Source organism: Salvelinus sp. IW2-2015, unplaced genomic scaffold (assembly GCF_002910315.2).
Source record: "Salvelinus sp. IW2-2015 unplaced genomic scaffold, ASM291031v2 Un_scaffold2257, whole genome shotgun sequence".
In the NCBI taxonomy this organism is placed as follows: domain Eukaryota; kingdom Metazoa; phylum Chordata; class Actinopteri; order Salmoniformes; family Salmonidae; genus Salvelinus; species Salvelinus sp. IW2-2015.
In genome coordinates, this window is record NW_019943586.1 from 92,676 (window position 1) to 109,348 (window position 16,673).

At 45.1% G+C, this 16,673-nt stretch overlaps 1 pseudogene; it reads right to left on the reverse strand.

The window, feature by feature from the left end:
* LOC112073418 (UDP-N-acetylglucosamine--peptide N-acetylglucosaminyltransferase 110 kDa subunit-like) overlaps window positions 1-15,381 on the reverse strand; it is a 43,821-nt pseudogene extending 28,440 nt beyond the window's left edge.
* Between the last annotated feature and the right edge of the window lie 1,292 nt (window positions 15,382-16,673).

Sequence of the window (16,673 nt, forward strand, 5' to 3'; positions counted from 1 at the left end):
GTTAGCTCGAGCATTACTTGGTTTATCTCTCGCAATGGCTCACATCAATACATGACTTATACTCAAGTTACAGTTGAGTCCCAAATCAGGATTTGCCTCAAGTGTATGCAGTAACTTGACATAGGAGACAGTGTGTGTGTACCTGCAAGCAGTGTGCTAGGTTACAGTAGGCATCAGGGAAGTCAGGCTTCAGTTTCAGGGCTGTACGGTATGACAATGCTTCGGAGGATGATCCAGAGTCTGGGGGGGGGTGGGAGGGAGAACACATATCTTACAATAATGCAATCGTAGGACCAACTTCCTTTATAAAATACATGCATTTTAATATTCCATTCATTAAAAAACTAATTGCAGACCAATTTTGTCCGCCGGAATATCAGTGACAGAAGAGAGTATGCCAACGCTAAAGTCTACTTCACTGCACTTCTGTAGGTCTGATAGTTGATTTAGAATTGGGGTTAGAACAAGATGGCAGATGAAAGTCACCTTGTGAATGGAGGCCAGGTTAGAGTGAGCATCAGCGAAGGCAGGGTTGATCTGGATGGCTCTGGTGTAACACTGTAGAGCTCCCTGGACATCCTGCATCTCTTCAGAGTGTTGCCCATGTTGGAGTAGCATCAGCAAACGTAGGGCTGATTCTACAGAGAGACAGAAACAATTCAGTAGGACGCAAATCAACTAGAACCTTGAAACAACATCCCTAAAAGTTGTGGTCTCTGTCGATTGTCAAACCACAACTGATTGAGATAAGAGGGAGAGTCGGAGGGAGGCGTCTGTCTACGGACCTGATGGCCTCCTTGTAGTGCATGAGGGCCTCCTGGAGTTTCCCCTGCTGCTGCAGAACGCTGGCCAGGTTAGAGTGGGCCGCTGCAAACTCTGGAAACACCTGAAGACAACACAACCACACGTTAAAATACATATTACAACAGAACACTGGCCAGGTTAGAGTGGGCTGCTGCAAAACACCAACACACACACAGGTTATAGGGTGTCCAATCAAAAAGTGCATAATTTGACCACTGGGTAAGATAGAGGATTATCTACGATATTAACATATTAAAACCATGTTCCAAACATCAGGTCTCTAACCATGATCCATTCTAAAAGTTATTGGCGTGTTCACTCTTGTAGGATGGCCAGAATCAGGACGACTAAATCAATGGAGGCCAGAGGAAATAGTAGTAATAAAATATAAATCTGGAAAATTGCATCGTGTCAGATAGGCTGAATTATGTGTAGAATTCAGGCTACCTAACAGCTCACCGTTGAACTCGTCCCCTTCTCAAATCCGCAGGACGTGAAATCAATAGAGGCTAGATGACGTCGACTGAGACATGTAGTATTTCATATTTTAGTAAGAGGTCTCAAAAAAACAAGCATATGATGTGAAGTGTCAACGGAGCACTGGGCGTATACCAAGCTTTTTACATATAACTCTGCTCGTGTCATGCTAAAGTAGCTTTTTACATATAAACTCTGCTCGTGTCATGCTAAATGTAGCTTTTTACATATAACTCTGCTCGTGTCATGCTAAATGTGTAGCTTATTTATACATATAACTCTGCTCGTGTCATGCTAAATGTAGCTTTTTACAATAACTCTGCTCGTTCATGCTATAAATGTAGCTTTTTACATATAACTCTGCTCGTGTCATGCTAAATGTAGCTTTTTACATATAACTCTGCTCGTGTCATGCTAAATGTAGCTTTTTGCATATAACTCCGCTCGTGTCATGCTAAATGTAGCTTTTTGCAACCTGCGGAAACACCTTGGACGACGAGCAAAATGGAAAATCCTCAAAAGTCGAGGCGAGAAACCTGCGCCGCTCTGTCAGAGCTCGGTGCATATTACCAGATGTATTACGTTACGAAATCCAACTCTTTACATAGCATGTTAAATGTTAGAGAAAGGCCCCCACTGAACGATTCAGAACATGAATAAATCATATTTGTCTTGGTAAAATGTACATTAAAATATAAGGAGGCGAAATGATCGCCAAAGCACGTTTTCACCCACTCTGGGCAGAGTGAGTGGACACCTATAGGTTAAAATACATACTACAACAGGACACTGGTCAGGTTAGAGTGGGCCCGCTGCAAACTCTGGAAATAACCCCCCCCCTCGAAAAGGTTCAGTCACCACCAGATTCATGAAATGACACTTCCTTAGAAAGAGAACACTGAGCTGACGTGATTAAGATTGTGGGGGGAAAAACAAGGGCTTATAAAGAGCCTTCCTTTAACCTATCATGCCAGGTAAAATACTTTTCAATGCTACCGTCAATGCTTTCTATGAGCATTCTGCCATATAGTTAACTATCTCACCTCTAGGGCCTTCCTGTAGAGCTGGACGGCGTCCTCGATGTTGCCCTGCTCCCTCTTGATGTTGGCCAGGTTGTTGAGAGAGTCTGCGTGAGTGGGACACAGCCGCAGGGCCGTGTTGTAACACTCCTCAGCTTCGGACACCTGGGAGAGGCGGGGTTCAAACCACACATGGTTAAACCAAACACACACACAGCCAGATACATTCACAGACACACAGACACCCCACACACAAACACTCAGATTTTCATACAGAAAAGGGAAACGCCAACAGACTGACGCCAAGGCCCAGAGGGGGCCAACAGAGAGGCAGAACAGAGACAACAGCAACAGCTAACGGACAGCTGGAACCCATATCAATCTACATCTATTTGTACCTGAACAGAGGACATTTAAGCATCCCAAAATAATCTTTGTCTAGAGTAGTGGTGAAAGGGATGGCCTCACAACAATCATGAAGATCAGTGTGTCATGCATATCCATCTAACCACACCCAGTCTGATCTCTGACCCCTGTCATCTAGTAAACTGGGTCAAGGAAGACATGGCATGCACAGGGCACAGTGACCTGCTGCGGCCTGCTGGGACAGCCATGCCTCACACACTGGGAGTAGGGATGCAGAATAACGGAGCAGTTGRTCACTGCGTGGACACACACACACACCGTGTTCTTCCTTACATTGCCCTTCTCCTTGAGGGCGTTGGCCAGGTTACAGTAGGCGTCGGGGAAGTGGGGCTGCAGCTCGATGGCACGGCGGTACGTGTCGATGGCCAGGTCGATAAGACCCTGCTCGTAGTAGACGCACGCCAGGTTGCCGTGGACGACTGCGTGGTTGGGGCTCAGGCTGAGGGCACGCAGGTAGCCAGCCACCGCTCTGAATGGTTGGAAGAAGAGAGAAGGGTGGGTAAACTACTGGTAACAATTAAAGCAAATACTACTAAAGGCTGAGGACTCAGCGGTAGCCCACCACCGCTCTGCAGAGGAGAGTATAGTGTGGCACTAGTGCTACTGAGCTGTAGTAAAAAAATCTTTGCTAAGATGGCGCTGTACTGGATGGCCTCCGGTTTGCCAACTTCGAGATTATTTTGTACTTTATTTTCTCTAAATGTATTCGCTATCATTTCTTACAAACGGACAACTTTTGAACATCAGATCGGCAGTTACCGCAATTTCCGGCTTCAACTTATCTGCCCTGGACTCATGTTATTCCGACCAAATTCAGGCTACCCAAGAGGAAACGGCAACATTAGAGGTAAAGGGGGGGGGGGGGGGGGGGGGGGGGGGGGGGGGGGGGGTCATGGAGAGATTAAGGTGAAGGGAGAACCGGCCATCTCGTCTCTCCATTCTACTAGTCACTTGATAAAAAGATAACGTCCGATCACAGATTTGCTACCAACGGGACTCCCAAAACTGAAAACTGCTTTTCTGAAAGATGGCTCTTGGGCAAGATACCCCTCATGGCTATTCAACTCGATTTGGGCTGTCACACCCCCCCCCAAAAAAAAAACTAGAGTTGTTTGTTCTTTCGTTCAATGGTTTGTTAAAACATTTATTTTTCCCAATAAAGACACAAACTGTGTTTAATTAAAATATGTAGGCTACAACAATATGTAGGCTACTGAGCTCATCTGATGCTTTAAGCACACTGTGATTAAACAACAAATGACTCGAGCCTAACCATGAAAAAAAATAGTATCTCAATGTAGCTTATTTGAAAAATCTTTACAGCTCTCTTTCAATAAAGACGCAGCATTAAAAGAAAGAAGTAATGCTCTGATCCTATAGAAACGTCGTAAAACAACCCTGCCGGATTACTTTTTTATCCCTTGCAGAGCTTCCAGCCAGGTCTGTCCGGAGCTCACTGGGAAACAGAGCCGAGAATATTTTATACAATTAGCAAGTTTGCTATCCAGAACTTCAGGCCGGACCCAAGTTAATAGTTGATACAACGTTCCAAGTTCCTTGCAGACAGGCCATGCTAGCCAATGTGGTTTATACAGCCTATCAACCAAACAAACTGACCCATCGACTAAATGGGGTCAGCCCTAAACTCGATGGATTTCTCCATTCACCGTGTCGACAGGACAGTGGGAGAAATRGAGGAGGGGCTTTTGCCACTTCGACAACTGGTGTGCTGACTAGAGCGTGGTGGAGGTGTCGACTCATTGTTCACCAGTTGCTTTTCGGGGTCGCCAGAGATTTTTATTCCACGTCATTAAGACACTTGATGGCCAACTTTCATCAACAAGTCTCCCTTGCCACGTGGCACCGTCATAGGATGCCAGCTTTCCAACAAGTCAGTCAAATTTCAGCTCTGCTAGAGCTGTCCCAGTCAACTGTAAGTGCTGCTATTGTGAAGTGGAAACGTCTAGGAGCAACTATGGCTCAGCCCCGACGTGGTACTCCACACAAGCTCACAGAACGGGAACGCTGAGTGCAGAAGCCTGTAGCTAATAAAAAAATAAATCTGTCCTTGGTTGCAACACTCACTACCGAGTTCCAAACTGCCTCTGGAAGCAACGCCAGCACAAGAACTGTTGTCGGGAACTTAATGAATTCAGTTTTCATGGAAGATCACCATACGCAATGCCAAGTGTCAGCTGGAGTGGTGTAAAGCTCATGGTTTTTCATGGTTCGGGCCCTTAGTTCCAGTGAAGGGAGATCTTAACACTACAGCATACAATTACATTCTAGATGATTCTGTGCTTTCTACTTTGTGGCAACAGTTTGGGGAAGGAGGCTCTTTCCTGTTTCAGCATGACAATGCCTCTGAACAAAGCGAGGTCCATACAGAACTGGTTTGTTGAGATCGGTGTGGAAGAACTTGACTGGCCTGCACAGAGCCCTGACKTCAACCCCATCTTACACCTTTGAGATGAATTGGAACGCAGGCTGCAAGCTAGGCCTGTTCGGCCAAAATCAGTGCCCAACCTCTCTAATGCGCGAGGCTGAATGGAAGCAAGTCCCTGCAGCAATATTCCAACATCTAGTGGAAAGTCTTCCCAGGAGAGTTTAGTGAAGAGCACTTTTTGCCAGTCCTGTCTGGTCCAGCGATGGTGGCATTGTGCTCATAGGTGACGTTGTTGCCGGTGAAGTCTGGTGAGGACCTGCCTTACAACAGGCCTGCAAGCCCTCAGTCCAGCCTCTCTCAGCCTATTGCGGACAGTCTGAGCACTGATGGAGGGGTTGTGCATTCCTGGTGTAACTTGGCAGTTGTTGCCACCCTGTACCTGTCCCGCAGGTGTGATGTTCGGATGTACCGATCCTGTACAGGTGTTGTTACACATGGTCTGCCACTGCGAGGACGATCAGCTGTCCGTCCTGTCTCCCTGTAGAGCTGTCTTAGGCGTCTCACAGTACGGACATTGCAATTTATTGCCCTGGCCACATCTGCAGTCATCATGCTTCCTTGCAGCATGCCTAAGGCATGTTCATGCAGATGAGCAGGGACCCTGGGCATCTTTCTTTTGGTGTTTTCAGAGTCAGTAGAAAGGCCTCTTTAGTGTCCTAAGTTTTCATAATTGTGACCTTAATTCCCTACCGTCTGTAAACTGTTAGTGTCTTAACGACCGTTCCACAGGTGCATGTTCATTAATTGTTTATGGTTCATTGAACAAGCATGGGAAACAATGTTAAACCATTTACAATGAAGATCTGTGAAGTTATTTGGATTTTTATTAATTATCTTTGAAAGACAGGGTCCTGAAAAAGGGACGTTTCTTTTTTTGCCGAGTTTATTTTCCATAACCAAAAATATTGCATTTTCAGCTAGTGTACAAAACCGAAAGTACGAGAATAATAGAAATAGTGCATATAGAACAGTTCTACATCTTGGATTTGCTTTCAATGAGAAAGACAGATCTATAACTCACATTTCTATGTGAATATGCAAAAAAAGTTATATATTCCAGCTTTAAATAAAAGGTTAAATACTACAGAAAGTCAGATTATGTACAATTTATACTATATTAAACATACTTACCCACAAGATACTATACTACCCTTACAAACCAGAACCAAGGCTCGACAAACGCTCTACTTGAGGCAGAAACATTGGGTTTGTGCGCTGCTTCTACTACCTACCACTACCAAATCTACTACTACCTACCCTTACTACTAAATCTGTCTACCACCACCAAATCTGCCTACCACCACCAAATCTACTACTACCTACCACTACTAAATCTGCCTACCACCACCAAATCTGCTACTACCTACCCTTACTACTAAATCTGCCTACCACCACAAAATCTACAGCTACTACCACGCATATGGTTCTGTGTGTGTTTGACTTTCTTCAAAATGTAATTACAAGGTGTCAGAGCGTCATATGAGCGCCTATGACGCACTAGGTGAATTGAGGATAATTAGGACTGAACGAGGGAGTGTCTTCAGGTCTAACTGGTTATGTCATGGGAAAAGTCTCTGACCTGTCAAAGATGCGAGCCTCTTTCAGAACGTTGCCCAAGTTGATGTAGGCATCCAGGAAGTTGGGATCCAGAGTCACAGCCTGACAAACACCCATAAATACATACATCAAAACAGACAGGACATACTGTATTAGAAGTGTGTTAAAACATTTCCTTCAAACACCAGTTGTAATGGGAAATATTTAAGATGAATAAAGTTCCTATTCAGTTTAGAGTAATTAACACAATGCTTAGCATATTTATATATGTCTTCCCATGTTATCCACATGATTTTAAGTGTTCTATTTGTGACACAGGTTGGTCACAAGATGTAATGCTGGATGTGACTCATATCTGTTGAAAGGGACTGACGCCAGACCGCAGTTTCAAGGAGACTGATTGTTGTTGTATTCTGTGGAACACTGATTCTGTGGCTAGCAGCCGACAGGGTCTTGGCTTTCTGGTGCTGTATAATTACGATAAGGACCTTCTCTGCGAAGGCCAAGTTAACCATTCTCTCCGCTGCTGTTGCAACTTGAATTAAACATAGATTTTCTGATTGACTATATCCACCACTGCGCTCGCTTTTGTTCACCTGAAAAATCCCCTTTAGACTAGTGAACAGGGACAGAACAGTCCACAGTACTCTACTTAAAATGTTCTCAGACATTAATAGTATTGTGTGTGAATTATCAAATGTTTCAGCCCAGACATGAATCATTAGTTAGTGACAGACTATCCTGGTCTGTCCTTTGTTTTTACATCATCGGCTGTGTAGAAAAGTCTTACCTTCTCAAAGTGGTGTATGGCCAACCATATCTCTCCCTGGGCGTTGAACACACAACCCAGGTTGCTCCAAGCCACCGCAAAGTTAGGCTGAGTCTCAATAGCCTTCAGGTAACACGCCTTCAATGGGTTAACAATCAAAACCAGAGGAGAGGAAGAGTAGCGGTAGGAGGAGGAGAGGAAGAGTAGCGGTAGGAGGAGAGGAAGAGTAGCGGTAGGAGGAGAGGAAGAGTAGCGGTAGGAGGAGAGGAAGAGTAGCGGTAGGAGGAGAGGAAGAGTAGCGGTAGGAGGAGAGGAAGAGTAGCGGTAGGAGGAGAGGAAGAGTAGCGGTAGGAGAAGAAGAGTAGCGGTAGAGGTTGCAAAAAAAAAATTGAAGACAAGAAAACGAAAAAAAGAAAGAAAAAAAAGTAGAGGAAACAGAATTAGTGACCGTTCTCATCTAAAGCAAAAAGTGAGTGTGCAGCATGGGCTCGCCTGCGCTGAAATCTGCGGCGCTAAGCTGCCTTGCTTATTCCTACGCTGCGCAGATCCAACCAGCACCCACACGCAGACCGACATTCTGCAGTTATCATCATGGCCTCACAACACGAGGAACCGAAACGACTAGACTTTCCTGCTTCTTGGTTATGAAAATGTACAGCCCTTAATTAAGCTGCTGATATGAGTGTAGGAAAATAGCTAAAAGATATTCAAATGTATAAAACAACCAGTAACTTTGATATTTGATAGCTGACTATATTAACTAGCAGTATCTCACAACCTTGAATGGCGGGTGCTGCGTGCAGGTGGAGGTCCCTGTAATGCGTGCGCACAAAAATCTACGTGGGCGGGCGTGTCCTAGGTGTGTCTGACTACAACCAAAGTCACCCCGCACGCCACCGACCCTGCTGCTGCTTAGCAACACACGGTCGRTGTTTGCCGCCGCCGCGCTCGCTGACCCCGGCCACGTTGCGGTCCGGCTGCAGACCCAGAGTCCCGGAAGACGCCCTGCTTACCCAGACTGCCACACTCTGTACCCACAATGCCTTTCAGAACCAATGTGCGGCAGGGGAGAGGGTTGGGGTTAGAGGTCARTGAGACCGCAGCCAAGCGGCTGGTTAAATAGAGGGGGAATACAGAGAAGTGGAGTTTGAAATTTAGGGGCATCAAGATGGCCTAGTGTCTGATGCCCTAAGAGGATAGGAGAGTTGATCTACCACCAGAGCCCAGGGGCTGTTCTGCAGGGCAATGGGGAAATAGAGGAGTTGTTTTAGAGAGACAAATTGTGTCCTATTGGAGGTTGGGGGTACGCTGGGTGCCAGGCTGACAGAGGGCGTCGGGGGGAGGAGGGGTCTGTACCCAGCAGGCCGGGGGGGAGGAGGGGGGGGAGCTTTGTGCCTGACGCTTTTTTTGGCCTTGGTTGCCTTGTTCGCTGCGCAGCCCCTGCGTTACTGCACACTCACAGCGCATTGTCTGCATCATCCACAGAACGCCGTAACTCCAAAACCAAGAAGGAAAAAAACTCAAATCAACAGGAACAAAATGCAACCAACAAGTAAGAGTTAGATGGTTCTTACTTTTTCTTTAATTAATATTTTCCCGCTAATTGCTTCCATGTTTGGTATATATTTTTTTTAATGTACTGATATAGGTTTTGGCCGTTGTTGTCATGGTAATTTAAGGTATTTAAAGGAATGCTTACTGTACTTCTCTTTTTGTTTTTGTTTGTTTTACTGTTCTTTTCTTGTTTTGTTTCTCTGCTCTTCAGAGGAAGCCACAAGACAGAGGCATGACGTAGTAGTAGTTCGTGGTTTTTTCTGTTGCTGGCAGTTTACAAACCCGTTACCACATTGTTTGGACTTTGAGGGGCGGCAGCCTCAGCAGCTGGTGGTTGAGGACTGATGCTGCCCTAGTGATCCGTGTTTCAGCCAGGGCACCTAGGGTACGGTAGCAGGAGTAATGTCATCACCCACCTGAAATAACCTTCTAAATAACATCAGCAGTCAAAAACCCAAGAGACAAAATAAAACAACAGCGTTAGTAAAAGTTGGCAAACAATACATTATTTTTTCTCTCCCTCTCATARGGAAATTAAATAAAACAGCACAAAAAATAAACAGCACAAAATGAAGACAACCTGCTCTGTTTACATTCATTTTTATTTTATAAAAAGAATTAAAAAAGTGATGTTTTGGGGGTGGGGGGGTTGGCACGAGGGAAGAAAGGCTTCGATAAAATGTGTTATCAATCACTAATATTAATAGTATGGCCAAGCTAGGAGAACGGAGGGAGGATAACTAGCTTGATCTTCATCAAATGAACTGATGACATTTCTTTGGGAATAATATGGTCATAGCATACGCTTTCCTTCAACCTCTTCTTCAAAAAGGATTTGTTTTAATGCTTGGCTTTTTCTTTGTCCTGTTGTGCATGAATCCTGGCCAATGGGGAGTGAGAAGAAAAGCCTTGGTTGTGTAATGTTTGGACATCTAGAAGCATCCATAGGTAGCTCTGAAATAAAGAGGGTTTCTCTCTAACCCAGCCAACTGAACGCGGGCGGCGGAGTGCAGATTGTGAGCTGTCTGCCTGACGCAGCATCGGACCGTACTACGGGCTCTTGTAAGGAGGGGTGTGTGTGAGATAGGGTATGAAAATGTGGTACAGTCCTGACTCTTCTATTAACCCACTCTTTAAGACAGCAGGAACAGTCAGATAAGATAACCAGTAGGGTCCAGTTGGCACTAGTGACAGCATTGGCTGTTTCTGATCAGATGGGGGGGGGGGGCATGTGGAGCCTCTGATTGGGGTGTAGCTGGGGTGTCAGGAAGGCAGCTCTTAGCGCCACACTCCACCGTACCTAGCGAGCGCGCGGGGGGGAGGAGCAAATGCGCAGGGGTCGGCTGGCCTGGCAGCACCCTGGAGCTCCTCCCCCTTCTGGCACCAAATAAGATGGCCTGGCACCAGGTCACCTAGCAAGATGTCAACTCCACAGCTCCAGCTTCCACCCAACCCAGGGAAGGTATAGATATCGTATCAGGGAGATAAATAGAGATATCACTAAAAAAGAGCCAATGTATGCATGGCTTAGAGGTGGTAAATAAAGAGGGAATAACAGGGTCAGAGGGCACTCCATAAAATACAAGACTAGCAAATCTGCATGGGTACGGAGTAGTGGGAAAACTGGATTGAGTGGTGGAGTTGTCAATTTGTTGTTAAATAATTGGAGTAATGTGGTTTGGTTAGAGGCCATCTTATCTTTTGCATTGCAGAGATGAACTATCTTCATCAGTTCATTTATCAGTCCAAGACCGAGCCAGCATTATCCCTCCAAAACCACCTTTGTTTATATCATTTCAGGAGTTTTTAAATGGGAAGGAAAATMATGTTTTATTGCTAGCAATTTGAAAAGCCCAGCCTTTCTTCCTGTGAGGGGAGGGGAAATGACCTGAGGTTGAGAGGTCAGAGCACTGTGAGAGGAAGGAGGGGAGTTGTGTGGGGGTGTTGGGAGTGGAGCTAGGCTCAACAGGAACAAAGTATAAAGCGGTCTGAAAAGTCACTTACAGGAAAAAAAGAGGGTTTAATGGGTTGGGGGTCTAGAGAATCCCCCCCCTAAAAAAAAGAAAGCCTCATAAGAGGGAGGGGGAATCTGCCCAGAGTCAGGGTGTACTGGGGTGGGGTCTGCCCAGGGCGATAGGGCCTGCCCAAGGCGTAGTTGGGGGCCTGAGATGGCATCAGGGACAGAAAAATCACACTCAAGTGAATGAGTAGATTGAGGGGGGGCAAAGAGCACTGGCTCAAAGGGGGCGGGGAATAGAACTGACAAACAAAACATCTACAAAAGAAATTAAAGTACAAAGTAAATTTTCAAACAAAAGAAAGATAAGCAAAAAGCTGTGCCGGTGTCAAGCCCCTGGAACATACCTTAGCCTCTTCCAAACGCCCCAGGGCTTTGAGCAAGTTCCCCAGGTCGCTGCGGACACAGTACAGATCCTGAGGGACAGGAAACAGATTAGAGCTCCAAACCAGAAACGCACTACTAGACTGACTAACACATGTTATTTCAGATCTACTTTTTGAGATCTACACCCGCATTAACATCTGCTAAATATGTGTATGTGACCAATAACATTTGATGTCAGATTGGGGTAGCTTGAGGGTGCAAGACATGTTCAGAGTCAAGTTCTGGCAGAACACCAAAACACTGGGTTTTGTGCTGGGCTGCTACCTTATGAGGTACACGAACTGGGTCCAAGGTCTACTCACAGGGTTGTACTGTAGGGCTGAGACGTAGGCCTGGACGGCTCCCTCCATGTCCCCCGCTGCCACCAGGGCTGCTGCCAGGTTGATGTACCCGTCGATGAAGTCTGGTTTCAGCCGCAGGGCGTGGCGGTAGTGCTCTATAGCCTCCTGCAACTGGCCGCGCTCCTTGTACACGTTGCCCAGGTTGGAGTAGGCCTCAGCCAGCATAGGATTCTGCTTGATGGCCAAGGTGCTGAAGTGGGCAGATCTGGAAGGACGGAGGGGGTGGTCACGAGGCTGGTAGGCAGTACTGGAGAGATGCGGTGGTGTGTGGTCCAGTACTGGTACTTTGGTCAATGGGAGATCTCATTTAACACACTAGCTGGTGTGTTGTGAGATAGTGGGACAACTAAATGATTGTGTGTGCGGGGGTTAAACATATGTTTCATTCAAATCACTTGCTTGCGCTTATAGTACATAGTAAGAGCAACAYGCCAAAACACCAGAGAAAAACAGTAAAATCCAAGCCAACAGCTGGATCACCTGTGAGAAGAGAAAACTGCCACCACCCCCTGTAAGAGTCCTTTTAGAGATGCAGGAAGATTACGGACAGACCAGCTGCACAGCCAGCCATTCCTTACTCCTCAACACCACAGATGTGTAGTAGTAACATGTACTGTAGCAGCCAGAGTGCTGCAGCTCCAGCCAGTCACAGTGGACCCAGTATTCTCTCCAGACCAGGCCCACCATGTAGACTGACTGCAGTGTGAGCTGACCTGACAACCCTCGCTGCCCACCTCACCTGTCGAGCCTGCGACACTGGAAGTGGATGGAGGAGAGCAGCAGTAGCACGCCCGTGTTGTCGGGCTCCTGCCTCCACAGCTGCATACAGTGGCGCTCGGCAGCCTCAAAGTCACCCGACTGGTACTCCCGGTGCGCCAGCTCGGCCAACCCTTGGAAGGAAAGCATACGTTGTTTTGTCGGTTCTGTATCACCAACACCCAACAACCCGAGGAGGGGGGAAACAACACGTTAGAAGAGATGGAAGAACATGAGGACAGAGACAAAAAAATAAACAAGATAAGGTACTTGAGAAATCAAATCAGACRATTTATAAAATGCCCTTGGGTGCTAAATAATTGCACCGTTGAAGTAGATCAATCAATAGTTTAATACAAATCGCTGTGTAGCAATGGACTGTCAATCACAGGGTATTAGTCACGTTTTAGAGACAAATATGTGGCTATAGGTCAGATAGCTACTGTTATATAGGCCAAGAAGTCAACCGTCTGTGAAAATAGCAGCAGGCATTCTTCCTTTGAAAGATACACTATGTGACCAAAAGTACGTAGATACCTGCTCGTCAAACATCTCATTCCAAAATAACGGGCATTAATATGGAGTTGGTCCCCCCCTTCACAGCTATAACAGCCTCCACTCTTCCACTAGATGTTGGAACATTGCTGCCACAAGAGCATTAGTGAGGTCGGGCACTGATGTTGGGCTTGTAGTCGGCGATCTAATCATCCCAAAGGTGTAAGATGGGGTTGGCGTCAGGGCTCTGTGGTGGCTAGTCAAGTTCTTCCACACCGATCTCAAACCATTTATGTATGGACCTCGCTTTGTGCACGGGGCATTGTCATGTTGAAACAGGAAAAGGCCTTCCCCAAACTATTGCCACAAAGTACAAAGCACAGAATCGTCTAGAATGTCATTGTATGCTGAAGCGTTAAGATTTCCCTTCACTGGAACTAAGGAACGTAGCCCGAACCATGAAAAACAGCCCCAGACCATTATTCCTCCTCCACCAAAATGTACAGCTGGCACTATGCATTCTGGCAGGTAGCATCCGTCAAACCTAGATGCTCCTGGCATTCGTCAAACCTAGATTCGTCTGTCGGATTGCCAGATGGTGAAGCGTGATTCATCACTACAGAGAACATGTTTCCACTGCTCCAGAGTCCAATGGCGGCGAGCTTTACACCTCTCCAGCCAATGCTTGGCATGGAGATCTTAAGCTTGTGCTTAACTTCTGCTCGGCCATGGAAACCCATTTCATAAAGCTCCCGGCAAACAGTTCTTGTGCTGACGTTGCTTCCAGAGGCAGTTTGGAACTCTGTAGTGAGTGTTGCAACAGAGGACAGACGATTTTTCCACTCTACACACTTCAGCACTCGGCAGTCCCGTTCTGTGAGCTTGTGTGGCCTACCACTTCGTGGCTGAGCCATTGTTTGTCCTAGACTTCCACTTCACAATAACAACACTTACAGTTGACCAGGGAAACTCTAGCTGGACAGAAATTTGAAACTGACTTGTTGGAAAGGTGGCATCCTATGACAGTGCCATATTGAAAGTCACTGAGCTCTTCAGTAAGGCCATTCTACTGCCAATGTTTGTCTATGGAGATTGCATGGCTGTGTGCTCGATTTTACACTTGTTTGTCAATGGGTGTAGCTGAAATAGTCGAATCCTCTAATTTGAAGGGGTGTCCACACTTTTGTATATATAGTGTAGCTAACTAGCTAAATGATTAGCCGCTGTTAGCTATATAACAGTCAAGAGTTAAGGAAAAATTGTGAATTAGGATTTTAACGTTAGCTAGACATCAGCTTCGTTATAAAAAGCATCAACATTTGCTAGTTAGAACGGTCTGACACGAAATATTATGAAAGACGCAATGTTGTGCGATTAAATGAAAATGGACCAAAGTAACGTACATAGCTAGACGAAATGTGAGGTGATTGTTTACAAATGTAACGTCACGCTAGTTGGCGGACAAAACCAACCCCCATCAACATCTAACGCTACCTAACTAGCTAACAGTAACGTCAGCTAGTATAGCTAAAATTAGATTAATGCCTAAAAATGTATAGGGAAAACTAAACGGTCTATAGACAAAATAGTCAATGCACACAGTGTCAAATAATTATCCACGTTACCTAGCTAAATTGCATTGTATCAAACGTTGGGGAAGATAACTAATATTAAATTTAGCGAGATTATGGTCAAGCTAGCTAATACAATAACATCCTTCGGGCTTCATGATTGGCGGGTTCACCAACATGATCCGTTTTGTGTATTTACACAACATATCGCTACATAGCCACACCTGGCTAAGTGACATGCTATAATTGAAGTTGGCGCAAAATTTGGATTAGTTACACGCCGGCATAAAGTTTTTTTTAAATGGTTCTGCAAGATGTTAGCAGACTCGTGTCATGTTAACAGCGTTAGCTAGCTAGCGAGAGCTCTACCTGTGCTGTCAGCCACGTTTCCCACGGAGCTCGCCATCTCCTCGGTCTTCGAGTCTTGCACGGTGGTCGTCAGTGTTGTGGTTTGATAATATCAAATTAAGAGAAACGTTTAATTATATGCGTCGATTGGTCGACGTTTCTAGAGCTGTTGCTAGCTAAAGCTGTTAGCCTAGCTATGCTAACCAGAGTCAATGCTAGCTAGTCAAGAAGAAAGTCACTCTCTTTTCAACAGTTGGCTTAGCTCATAAGCGATTTACTGTCCTTGTAATATATACGTTTAACTGCTAACAATCAACGTACTGCTACGGGACTCAAATAAGTATTCCTTCAAATTCGCAATCATGAAGTGCTGCTTCGTCTTCAACAAAGCGACTCTCGAGACACAAAATGGCGAATGAGCCTCAGCTAGGGACACATTTTTTGACAGAAAATAGATCCAATAAAAATAATAAATCCACAAACTGTACAGAAAATGAGCGTAATTTATTAACATTTTGGTGTCGTATGAAATATTCATTAATTATTCAAAGAGCACAAACCCAACGTTTAAAAACGAGTATATGCAAACATTTTGTAAATAATKATTTTAGCGCGGATGGATACACAATCGCAGTGAGGTTATATGTTACGCATCATTCCCACATGTGCACTGCGGCAAATCGAAGGCGAAGAGAATGTTCTGAAAGTTGACATTCATTTGAGGGTTGTGAAGAGAAACCAAGGCAGGTAGCAGATGGAGAGACTGAATTGTTATGACATTGATTGAAAGACAGAAAAATGCATGTGTTTGTTGTCTAACTAGAAGTAGTTTAAACGTGTCTGGCTAGGGGCTGGAGGCATAGCTGTTCACACCAGTGGTTGACCTCTTTCTCGTTGCAACATGATGAAACGATTGATACATATTCTTACTTTTCCTATACCCCCTCTGAGAATTGTTGTGTCCATGTACAACTAAGTAGTAGGTATTGTGCAGTGATAGTGCACACTTTGGCAAGGTGAGCGCCACCGACTTTAGGCATTTCATTTTTTGACCACGACCAACAGGGGGCAATCGCTACATACCTTTTGATTCATTGTTTTTTTATTTAATTATTGTACGGAAATGTCAATAATGTAAAGCACAGGTGTCAAACTCATTCCACCGAATGCCGAGTGTGCGGTTTTCGCTCCTTCCTTTTACTTAATCGACCAATTTGGTAAGGAACTCCCCACACCTGGTTGTCTTGGGTTTAATTGAAAGGAAAAACCTGGAGCCACCATAGGCTCTCCATGGAATGAGATTGACACCCCTGATGTAAACGCTCTGCAAGATTGTCATGCACAGCCTATTATTATACCGTCCATGTTTATTCTTATCCAATTACACACAGCTATGTATATCCATTCTATGCATAACCATGTCATGTTGAACTTTTGACTATTTGTGGCGAAATTTACATGTGAATACATGTTACTCACCAGTGGTGTAACACACTTAAGCAAAAAATACTTTAAAGCACTACTTAATTGTTTTTTGGGGGGTATCTGTACTTTACTATTTATAATTGACTACTTTTACTTCACTACATTCCTAAAGACAACTATGTACTTTTTACTCCATACATTTTTCTTGACACTCAAAAGTATTTTTTTATGCTTAGCAGGACAGGAAAATGGTCAAATTCACACACTAATCAATAGAACAT